The 10,404-nt window shown below is 36.6% G+C and overlaps 1 pseudogene; it reads left to right on the forward strand.

Annotated features, from left to right (window-relative positions):
- The first annotated feature begins 5,090 nt into the window (after window positions 1-5,090).
- LOC101124285 (putative monooxygenase p33MONOX) lies at window positions 5,091-6,178 on the forward strand (annotated as a pseudogene).
- The last annotated feature ends 4,226 nt before the right edge of the window (window positions 6,179-10,404 follow it).

Below are 10,404 nucleotides of genomic sequence, written 5' to 3' on the forward strand. Positions count from 1 at the left end.
GAAGGACAGGTTTTTCTCTACTATTTATTTTTTCACATTTCTAAAAATAAATATCTAAAAGAAAGAAAAATCCAAAAGAAAAGCAATGAAAGAAACTTGGTGTAAAAATATCGAATGATTTAAAAAAACCACAAAAATAATATAAATTGGTACACACAAACTAGAAATATATAAAGAATTTAATGGAAAGAATAAAAGATACAAAAGATTTTATGGTATGATAAAGAGCACATCTTAAGTCAATGGGAGATGTGAAGGAATGTGGAATAAATCAAACTGGATAAGAGATTTCTATCTTGTACTTTTGCCACAAATGGTATGCGTTAATAAGTCAAATGTAATTAAAGAAGTTGTAAAACCTACTAAAGAAAGATACAGATGAACTTTTTAAAGCATATAATCAACACGTTTAAGAAGATCGCGCCACTGCACTCCAGCCTGGGCAACAGAGTGAGACTGTCTCAAAAAAAAAAAAAAAAAGAAAAGATTAATATCAAGTATCTTTTTTGGCCACAATGGCATGAAACTAGAAATAAATAACAGGAAGGAGACTGGAAAATTCACAAGTATTTGGAAATTTTAAAACATGCTTCTGAACAACCAATGGATCACAGAAGAAATCAAAGGGAAAATAAAAAAATATATTGAGACAAATGATATATAAACACAACTTACTAAATTATGGGAAGCAGCAAAGCAGTTCTAAGAGAAAAGTTTGTAGCAATAAACACCTACATTAAAAAAGAAGAAAAACCTCAAATAAACAACCTAACATCATTTCTCAAAAAAAAAAAAAAAACTAGAAAAAAAAAGAACAATCGAAGTCCAGAGCTAGTAGAAGGAAGGAAATAACAAAGATCAAAGAAAAAATAAATAAAATAGAGACTTAGAAAGCAATATGAAAGAGCAACAAAATTAAAAGGGGATCTTTGAAAAGATAAAATTGATAAACCTTTATCTAGGCTAATAAAAAAATGAAAGAAGACTCTAAAATGAGAAATGAAAAGGGAAACATTACAACTTATACAGAAATACAAAGAACCTTAGAAGACTATTACAAATAACTATACACCAACAAATTGGATAGTTTAGAAGAAATAAATTCCTAGAAACTTACCATCAGCCAAGACTAAACTATGAAGAAATAGCATATCTGAACAGACCAATCACAAGTAGGAAGATTGAATCAGTAATCAAAAATATTTTTCAAAGAAAAGCCCAGGACCTGATGTCTTCACTGGTGAATTCTACCGAACACTTAAAGAAGAATTAATACCAATCCTTCTCAAATTACTTCAAAAAACTGAAGCAGGCGAAATACTTCTAAGCTCATTTTATGAGTCCAACATTACCCTGATTCCAAAGCCAGACAAAGGCATTACAAGAAAATAAAATTATAATATCCTCAATGACATTGATGCAAAAATCCTCAACAACATGCTAGCAAACTGAATTCAACAATACATTAAAAGGATGGTACACCATGATCAAGTGGCATTTTTCCCACTTGAATGTGGGATGGTTCAACATGTGCAAATCCATAAACATGATATACCACATTAACAGAATAAGGCACAAAACCCACATGATCATCTCAATAGTTAAAGAAAAAGCAGTTTACAAATCTCAACATCCTTTCATGATAAAAACCCTTAACAAACTAGATATAGAAGCAATGTACATCACACAATACAGGCTATATATGACAGGCCCACAACTAATATCATATTGAATGGTAAAAAGTTGAAATCTTTTCCTCTAAATCAGGAGCAAGACAAGGATGTCCACTCTTCCTGCTTCTATTCAATATAGTATAATGGAAATTCTAGCCAGAGCAATTAGGCAAGAGAAAGAAATAAAAAGCATACAAATTAGAAAGGAAAAAGTTAAATTGTTCCTGTTTGTAGATGACATAATCTTATAGTTAGAAAATATTAATGACTCCACCAAAAAAAAAACAGTTAAACCTAATAAACAATACAGTAAAGTTGCAGGATACAAAATCAACATACAATAGTCAATTGCATTTATATTAAAAGAACAAACTATCCAAAAAATGAAATCAAGAAGACAATCCCATTTACAATAGTTAAAAAAAAACTTAGGAATAAATTTAACGAAGGCAAAAGACTTTGACACTGAAAACTATAGAACACTGAAGAATGAAAGTAAAGAAGACATGGATAAATGGAAAGATACTTCATGTTCAGGGATTGGAAGAATTAATATTGCTAAAATGTTTATACTCCCCCAAAATTATCTACAGATTCCCTCCATCAAAATTCCAGTGACATTTTCCCAGAAATAAAAAGAATTCTAAAGCATTTGTGGAACCACAAAAAACCCTGTGATGGTTAACTTTGGACTTGACTTAAGGCATACTCAGATAGCAGGTAAGGCATTATTCTTAATGTTTCGGAAGGAACTAATCCCTCTCTTGCTAAAAGGGAAGTACAGGTAGTTGTGGTTTTGATTAGATGACCGGGCTATCCTAGGTGTGTCTGTGTGGATGTTTCCAGAAGAGATTAGCATGTGAGTTGGTGGTCTGAGTGGGGAAGATCCACCCCCGATGTGAGTGGGCATCATCCAATCAGTTTTGGGCCCTAATGGAGCAAAGGCAGAGGAAGGGAGAATTCTCACTTTCCCTCCCTGAGACAGGACACCCTTCTTCTCCTGCCCTTGGATGTCAGAACTCCAGGTGGTCTGGTCTTTGAACTCCAGGACTCATACCAGTAGCCCTCAGGCTCTCCAGCAATCAGGATTGAAAATCACACCACAGCTTTGTTGGTTCTGCAGTTTGGACTTGGACTGAGACACATTACTCTCTTTCCTGGTTCTCCCACTTGATAAAGATGGTCTGCAAGATTTCTCAACTTCCAAAATAAAGTGAGCCAATTCTAATAAATCCTTTTTCCTATATCTCTCTATAAATTATACTGGCTCTGTCTCTTTGGAGACAGAAACAACCCCAAATAGTCAAAGCAATTCTGAAGAAAAAGAACGAAACTAGAGGTATCACACTACCTGATCTCAAAATCTGCTATAAAACTATAGTAATCAACACAGCATGGTACTGACATAAAAACAGACACCCAGACCAATGGAACAGAATAGAGAGCCCAGAAATAATAATAATATTATATATAATATAATATAAGAATAATAATCTGTGAAGAATAAATATATATACACAAATATGTATAAATACATAAAATTCATATTCATGAATGCATGGTTAGTGAATGAAAACTTTTTTCTTTTTCTGCCATTCATTCATTATCCATGGATTCATGGACAGATATTTGATTGAAGTGGTTATTATCCATTATCATCATAATTTATTTTGCTGCTCAAATGATTCTAGATTTGGCACTTTTGATCAGCCTCTGAAAATCCCTCCATATCAGTTTATAGAGATCCTCTTCAATCTTTTTTTAAATTGATGTATTGTTGTATAAATCCATTGTGTAAATCAAGGGTTTACAAATTAAGGCCCACAGGCAAAATCTGACCCACCATTTGTTTTTGTAAATGATCTTTGATTGATGTGCCATGCACAATTGTTTGTATGTTTTTTTATGTCTGCTTTTGGATTACTACCACGGAGTTAAGTAATTGAAATAGAGACTGTGTGGGCCAAAAATTCCTCCCTCGTTTTTAAGAAAATTTTGCTGTCCCTTAGTGAAAATTAATCATAATTTGTTCAAACAATATCCAATGTGTGGATATTGAAACTGTACCCAATATTTTTAACTATTAATAATGCTATAATGAATAGTCTTGTGCATGTGTGTTTTCATATTAGTGGAGATTGATGTGGTTTTGCTGTGTCCCCACCCAAATCTTATCTTGAATTGTAGCTCCCATAATTCCCACATGTCACGGGAGGGACCTGGTTGGAGGTAATTGAATCATGGGGGAGGGTCTTTCCTGTGCTGTTCTCATGATAGTGAGTAAGTCTCACAAGACCTGATGGTTTTATAAAGGGGGAGTTCCCCTGCACACGCTCGCTCTTGCCTGCCTCCATGCAAGATGTGGCTTTGCTCCTCTTTTGCCTTCTGCTATGATTGTGATTCCCAGACATGTGGAAGTGTGAGTCCATTAAACTTCTTTCTTCATAAATTACCCAGTATGTCTTTATTAGCAGTGTGAGAACACACTAATACAGAGGTACATTTCTAGTATGAATTCCTAGAAGTGGAATTGATGGCTCAAAAGCAAACACAGAGTTACTTGAATCTGAAAACCTGTGCCTAACTAAATTTGGATAAAAATTTTGGTGATTATAAGTTCAAATATCTTATTCTGGCCCAATCTCTTGTCTCTTTCTCAGACTCCAAATAAACACATGTATGTTATTTGTTTAGTTTATTTCAGTCTTATTTTTCTGGTTCTTCTTTGTATTATATATTTTCTATTGGTCCATCTTTAAATTCTCTGTTCTTTTCCTCTGCCATCTCAATTCTTCTAAGATGATGAAATAAATTTTTAAATTTCAGATATTACATCCAAAATTTGGGATACTTTTTTATACATAATGGATAAGATAATAAAGAATAAGGATAAATAAAAGCATATCTATTCTTTATTTCTATATATATGCAAGCTATATCTTCCTTTACTTTAGATATTTTCTATTAATATTTTCTTTTATTTCATTGCACATAGTTATAACAACTCCTTTAAAGCCCTTATCTACTACTTCCAACAACTGCATCACCTTTGTTCATTATCTTTTCCTTTAACAATAGGTCGCACTGGGGCAGTGTTGTCTGGTGGGTACTGGAGACCTTCCATGTCACTGCCGCTCTCACCATGGCTTGGATCCAGACTGCACCACAGCCTCTCAGGAGACGTGGGCCCTCGGAACCTCTTTAGTGCCAGATTCCAGGCTGCAGGCAGCCCCGTGGCAGTAGGATAACAGAACCTCTGGATGGATACTTCCTGAGAAGTTTTGCTAATTTGCAGCAGCTGGACTGTGTTTCTCATTAACATCTGTCTGTCAGTTTAGTCATCACATCATTTCACTGTGGTGGCAGGGACTCAGCTCAGAATTCTAGATAGAAAAACACCTGGATCCCAGTTTTTCAATGGCTTCAAGACAACCAGAAGTGCCTGCTCTTGAGGCTAGTGGGCCTCTAGGCAAGATGTTCCTGCCCACCAGGATATACCGCTGGGCCAGCTACGATGATGCCCTCAAGGACCCTGCGCCCATGACTCTTCCTCCATCGGACATGGGCAGTGTCCCCTGGAAGCCAGTGATTCCAGAGCACAATATCAGTGCATCACCAAGGTGGAGGAAGATGAGGCCAGCCTACCCTCCCCAGCCATGACCCTGTCATCGGCCATTGACAGTGTGGACAAGGTCCCAGTGGTGAAGGCTAAGCTACACATGTCATCATGAATTATCGGATCACAAAACAGACCCAGGAAAGTATTCAGCATTTTGGGTGACAGGCAGGGCTGAGAGATGCTGGCTACACACCCCACAGGGGCCTCACCACCGAGGAGACCAAGTACCTTCCAGTGGCAGGAGCACTCCACAGACTAAAGCTACAGAGTAGAGAGATAACAAAAGAATAGAGGCAGCCTGCATCAGCCCAGTCGCCCCAAGCTCCACTCCTCATTCTTCCCCTAAGCAGAAGCCCAGAGGCTGGCTCACTTCTGGTTCTTCCACAGCTTTACCTGGCCCAAATCCTAGCACCATGGATTCTGGAAGTGGGGATAAAGACAGAAACTTGTCAGGTAAGTGGAGCCTCTTTGGACCAAGATGCCTTCAGAAGTATGATTCTGGAAGTTTTGCCACCCAGGCCTACAAGGAGCCTAGAAGCCTTCTCCAATGGAATTGATCCATGCCCAGGCCAACTGAATGGCTGAAGATCCAGTAATCTTGAAGCTGCCCAAGATGAACATCCTAGTGATGGAAGGGAAGAAACAGCCACCATGGACCCATAAGCTCAAACCGCCTGACTTGAATGTGCTCACACCCACTGGCTTCTAGAGCCCTTTCTATTCTAGGGACTCTACCTTGGCTGTGACATAGGAAGGTTACATTTTTCAAAACCTGTTAAATTGAGACTAGCGCTGGAGACATAGTTGGTGTTTGAGAAACATTAGTACAAAGCTTGCCCTTGTTGTGTGCAAAAAGCCATTTTGTACTGCTTTAAAGTTGGACTAAATAATCTCAGCAGTGATGTATGGGGGATCTCATTACCTATTTTTTCATCATTTACCCTAGATAAGAACTTCGATCATTGCTTACTAGGTAAAGAATGTTTGTGCTGTTCTGAAACCCAGACTTCTTGATTCCTTTACCACTATCCATGTGAGCATTGACAAATCATGGCATAGAGGGGTTCACTGACTCGTTGAGAGGACTCTGACCCTCTTGACTGCTGGTGCTGTGCCCCAGCCTTGTCAGTTAGGGGCCCCAAGATCTGTTTAGAACCTGGGTACAGATAAAAGCCAGACTTGGCATGGACCCCTCTTTCTAGGCTGAACCTTGAGTCCCCCTGCTTTTTGGTAGACCTAATGGATCACTGTCCTGCAGCCAGTTCTTCATGTGGGGCCTCTTAGGCCAGTGCTGAGGGAGGCATGCTTCTCTTTCTATTCCACAGAACAAACACTAGTCTGGCAAAGCCTTTCTTGAGCTTTAAAGTGAGATTAATTTAATTCCAATTTGGTTGAAGACTTCCTAAGAGAGAAAAATTCAGTCTATTGAATTGGCATAGGTAAATGGATGTTAAACTTTTTTAAAGTAACGTAAAGTAAGATGGTAGGTACAGTTAGATTACAGTCTTGAGGCTCATGTGAAACCAGTGTTACCTTATTTTGATATCCTTGTTCAAGTCAGGGCCTGAAATGTCTGCACCTGGAGGTGAAAGAATTCAAAATTTTTTGTACAAAAGCATTTTTCACCAAAATAAGCCTCATTCCTTTATGCAACACATAACTCTTTCTTTCTCTCTGTCTCTGTCTCTGAGGAAAAGAAATAGGGAAACTGCCTTTTTGTTTCTCCTCACTGTGTACAAGTTCAGTCATTGTCTTGAACACTGTCTCAAACACCCACTTTTGTTTTGGATAGTATCTCATCTGCATAAGAAGTTGACCTTTCCATAGAGAGGCCTGGAATCTAGAATTATCAGAACAATTAATTTATTTGCATCTTCTATTATGATCTCTTGTTTAACAATAAAAATTCTTACTACTTTCTCAAAAAAAAAATAGGTCACATTTCCCTAGTTATTTTTATTTATTTATTTATTTTTCTGAGATGGAGTTTCACTCTTGTTGCCCAGGCTGGAGTGCAATGGCACCATCTCGGCTCACCACAACCTCTGCCTCTTGGGTTCAAGCGATTCTCCTGCCTCAGCCTCCCTAGTAGCTGGGATTACAGTCATGTGCCACCATGCCCAGCTAATTTTGTATTTTTAGTAGAGATAGGGTTTTTCCACCTAGTTCTTTGTCAATTAATAAAAATGAGACCCTGTCATTTGCAGCAACATAAAACTGGAGGTCACTGTGTTAAGTGAAATAAGCCAGGCACAGAAAGACAAACTTCCCATGTTCTCACTCATTTGTGGAAGCCAAAAATTAAAACAATTGAATTCATGAAGCTAGAGAGTAGAATAGTGGTTCTAGAAGCTGGGAAGGGTAGTGGGCATAGAGGGGGGATGGTTAATGGCTACAAAAATATAGTTAGATAGAATGAATAAGATCTAGTATTTGATAGCACAACAGGGTGACTACAGTCAACAATAAATAAAATGTAATTTACTGTACATTTTAAAATAACTAAAACAGTATAATTGGATTGTTTGTAACACAAAGAAAGGATAAATGCTTGAGGCAATGGTTATTCCATTTACCCTAATGTGATTACTGTGCATTGTATGTCTGAATAAAAATATTTAATGTATACCATAAATATATACACCTACTATGTACCCACAAAAATTTAAAAAACATATATGAGATATATATGATTGTAACCTGAGCAAAGTGAATATAAGGTTTTGAAGACTCTGGAAAAGTCTTATGTTTTCATTTGGAAGGCAATTCATTTGATCAAACTTAAGTTGCAAACTATTTCTTTGGGGTGGCCGCTCAAGACAGTTCTTTTATTTTTGGTTGTGCTACTTTGAATCTACACCCATGTATGCTTAGTTCCATCCAGACTTGCCCAGAGTTGTTTACATAATTTGAAAATCACCCCATTCTGGCTCTCTTCTTTTCGGAATCTTCCTTGACTTTCCAGCAGCTGAGACTGCCCTGAATTTTGTCCTCTTGTCTATATGCCATAAAGGTTATGAGTCTTCTTGTTTTTTTTTTTTTTTTGAGACAGAGTCTCGCTCTGTCGCCCAGACTGGAGTGCAGTGGTGCAATCTCGGCTCACTGCAAGCTCCACCTCCTGGGTTCACACCATTCTGCTGCCTCCCAAGTAGCTGGGACTACAGGCGCCTGCCACCACGCCCGGCTAATTTTTTTTGTATTTTTAGTAGAGACAGGGTTTCACCGTGTTAGCCAGGATGGTCTCGATCTCCTGACCTCGTGATCCGCCCACCTCGGCCTCCCAACGTGCTGGGATTACAGGTGTGAGCCACCGCACCCAGCCAGGTTATGAGTTTTCTACTGATGATTTGGTGGCAGTTTTGGCCTGTCCTTCCATAAAAGTCAAAAAAAGAGAAATGTACTTCAAATGAGACTCTTCTTTCAAGTTTTCACTCCCCTCAAGAATTATCCTGCTTTCATTCATTCTCAAGTGCCTTTGTGTATTTTTTTTTTGCTTTTTTCCCAGAATTAATAGCTGTTACATATGGCAGGTGTGAGTCTTGAAGAAACTTAATTTACCATATAGAAGCTGACACATAGTTTAACCACTGAAAACTGAAGGCCATGAGATAATCTTGAAAGAAGCTAGTAGAAACATAAAATATACAAAGGTGAACAACAATTCAATTAGCCAATGATTTCTCTCTAAAGTACCAGAACGTAGTGATGTAACTTCTTCAAATCTCATCTAATTAATCTGAATTTTGAGTCATAGTTAAATTTCCTTTCCCCACAGCCAAGGCGTAAGAGATGATACAATTTCCAGAGCTTATATGCCTTCATTTTTATATCTATATACCTGATTCATTTTGAAATTTATTCTTATGTATGGTGTGAGTTATGGATTCAATTTTGTCTTCTTCCAAATGACTATCCACTTACCCCAACAGCATTTATTAAAAACTTCACCTTTGTCCTGGTGTTCTTAGGTACCATCTTTTTCACATATTAAATTTCCACGTGTACTTGGGTCTACTACTAGACTTGGTTTTCTATTTCATTTATATGTTTATTCACTTGTGAGTTCTACATTGTTATAATTGTAGAGGATTTATAATATATTTTAATATACTGTAAGACTAGTCTGTTAGTGTTTCTTTTCTGTATATTCCTAGCTATTCTTGTATGCTTATTTTTTCATATGAATTTTAGTATCAATATTCCTGACACTAGAAAAAGTGTCTGGTGGTATTTTTATTGGGATCACATCTTTGTGGGTTCAGTCATTGTATCCAAATACAAGGGATGTCCTTTTTATTTGCTGAAATCTATGTCTTCATCTTTCAGAACTGTTTTAGTTTTATTCACACAGGTTTTGTATATTTCTTGTTAAGCACATTTTTAACTTTTAAAATTTTTATCACTCTACTTAAATATAGTTTTATTTTTCATTATGTTATATACATAATTATTTTTATTTACATTAAGGTCACTGATTTCTCTATGTTAATTTCATATCCTGTTACCCTACCAAGTTCTTTGTTTCAGTTACTTCTGTCATTGATTATTCAGTTTTCTAAGAGTACCATCATACCATTTGCAACTAGAAACATTTTTTCTATACTTTTCAAATTCTTACGAGTCTAGTTGTTTTCTTTTGTCTAATTGCATTGGTTAATACCACCAGTGTAATGCAAAATAGTAGTGTAGTATAGATAATATATTTTGTATTTGTAAAATTGATAAACCTATTGCAAGCTTACCAAGAAGAGAAAAAAAACAAAAAAGCAATTTTAGAATTGCAAAATAGAATGTCACTGTACATCTTAGAGGTAGGTGTACAGTTCCATTAAGAAATAATGGAAAGATATTATAAACAAAGTTATACCCAAATGAAAGCTGAAAAGTTCCTAGAAAAATACATCTTATCAAAACTAACACAAGGAGAAATAAGAAATCTTTCTAGTTCCTGATTAAAAGAGTGAATCAGTGTTTAAAACTGTCTCATAAAGAAAACAATGTTAAATAGCTTCACTCACTAGTTCTACTAAACATTTTAAGAGGCGACGAATGCAATCTTACACCAACTTAGCCACAGACTAATAAAAGGGGTAATACTTGCCAATGATTTTT

This window comes from Gorilla gorilla, chromosome 9, assembly GCF_029281585.2.
Source record: "Gorilla gorilla gorilla isolate KB3781 chromosome 9, NHGRI_mGorGor1-v2.1_pri, whole genome shotgun sequence".
NCBI classification, from domain to species: Eukaryota; Metazoa; Chordata; class Mammalia; order Primates; family Hominidae; genus Gorilla; species Gorilla gorilla.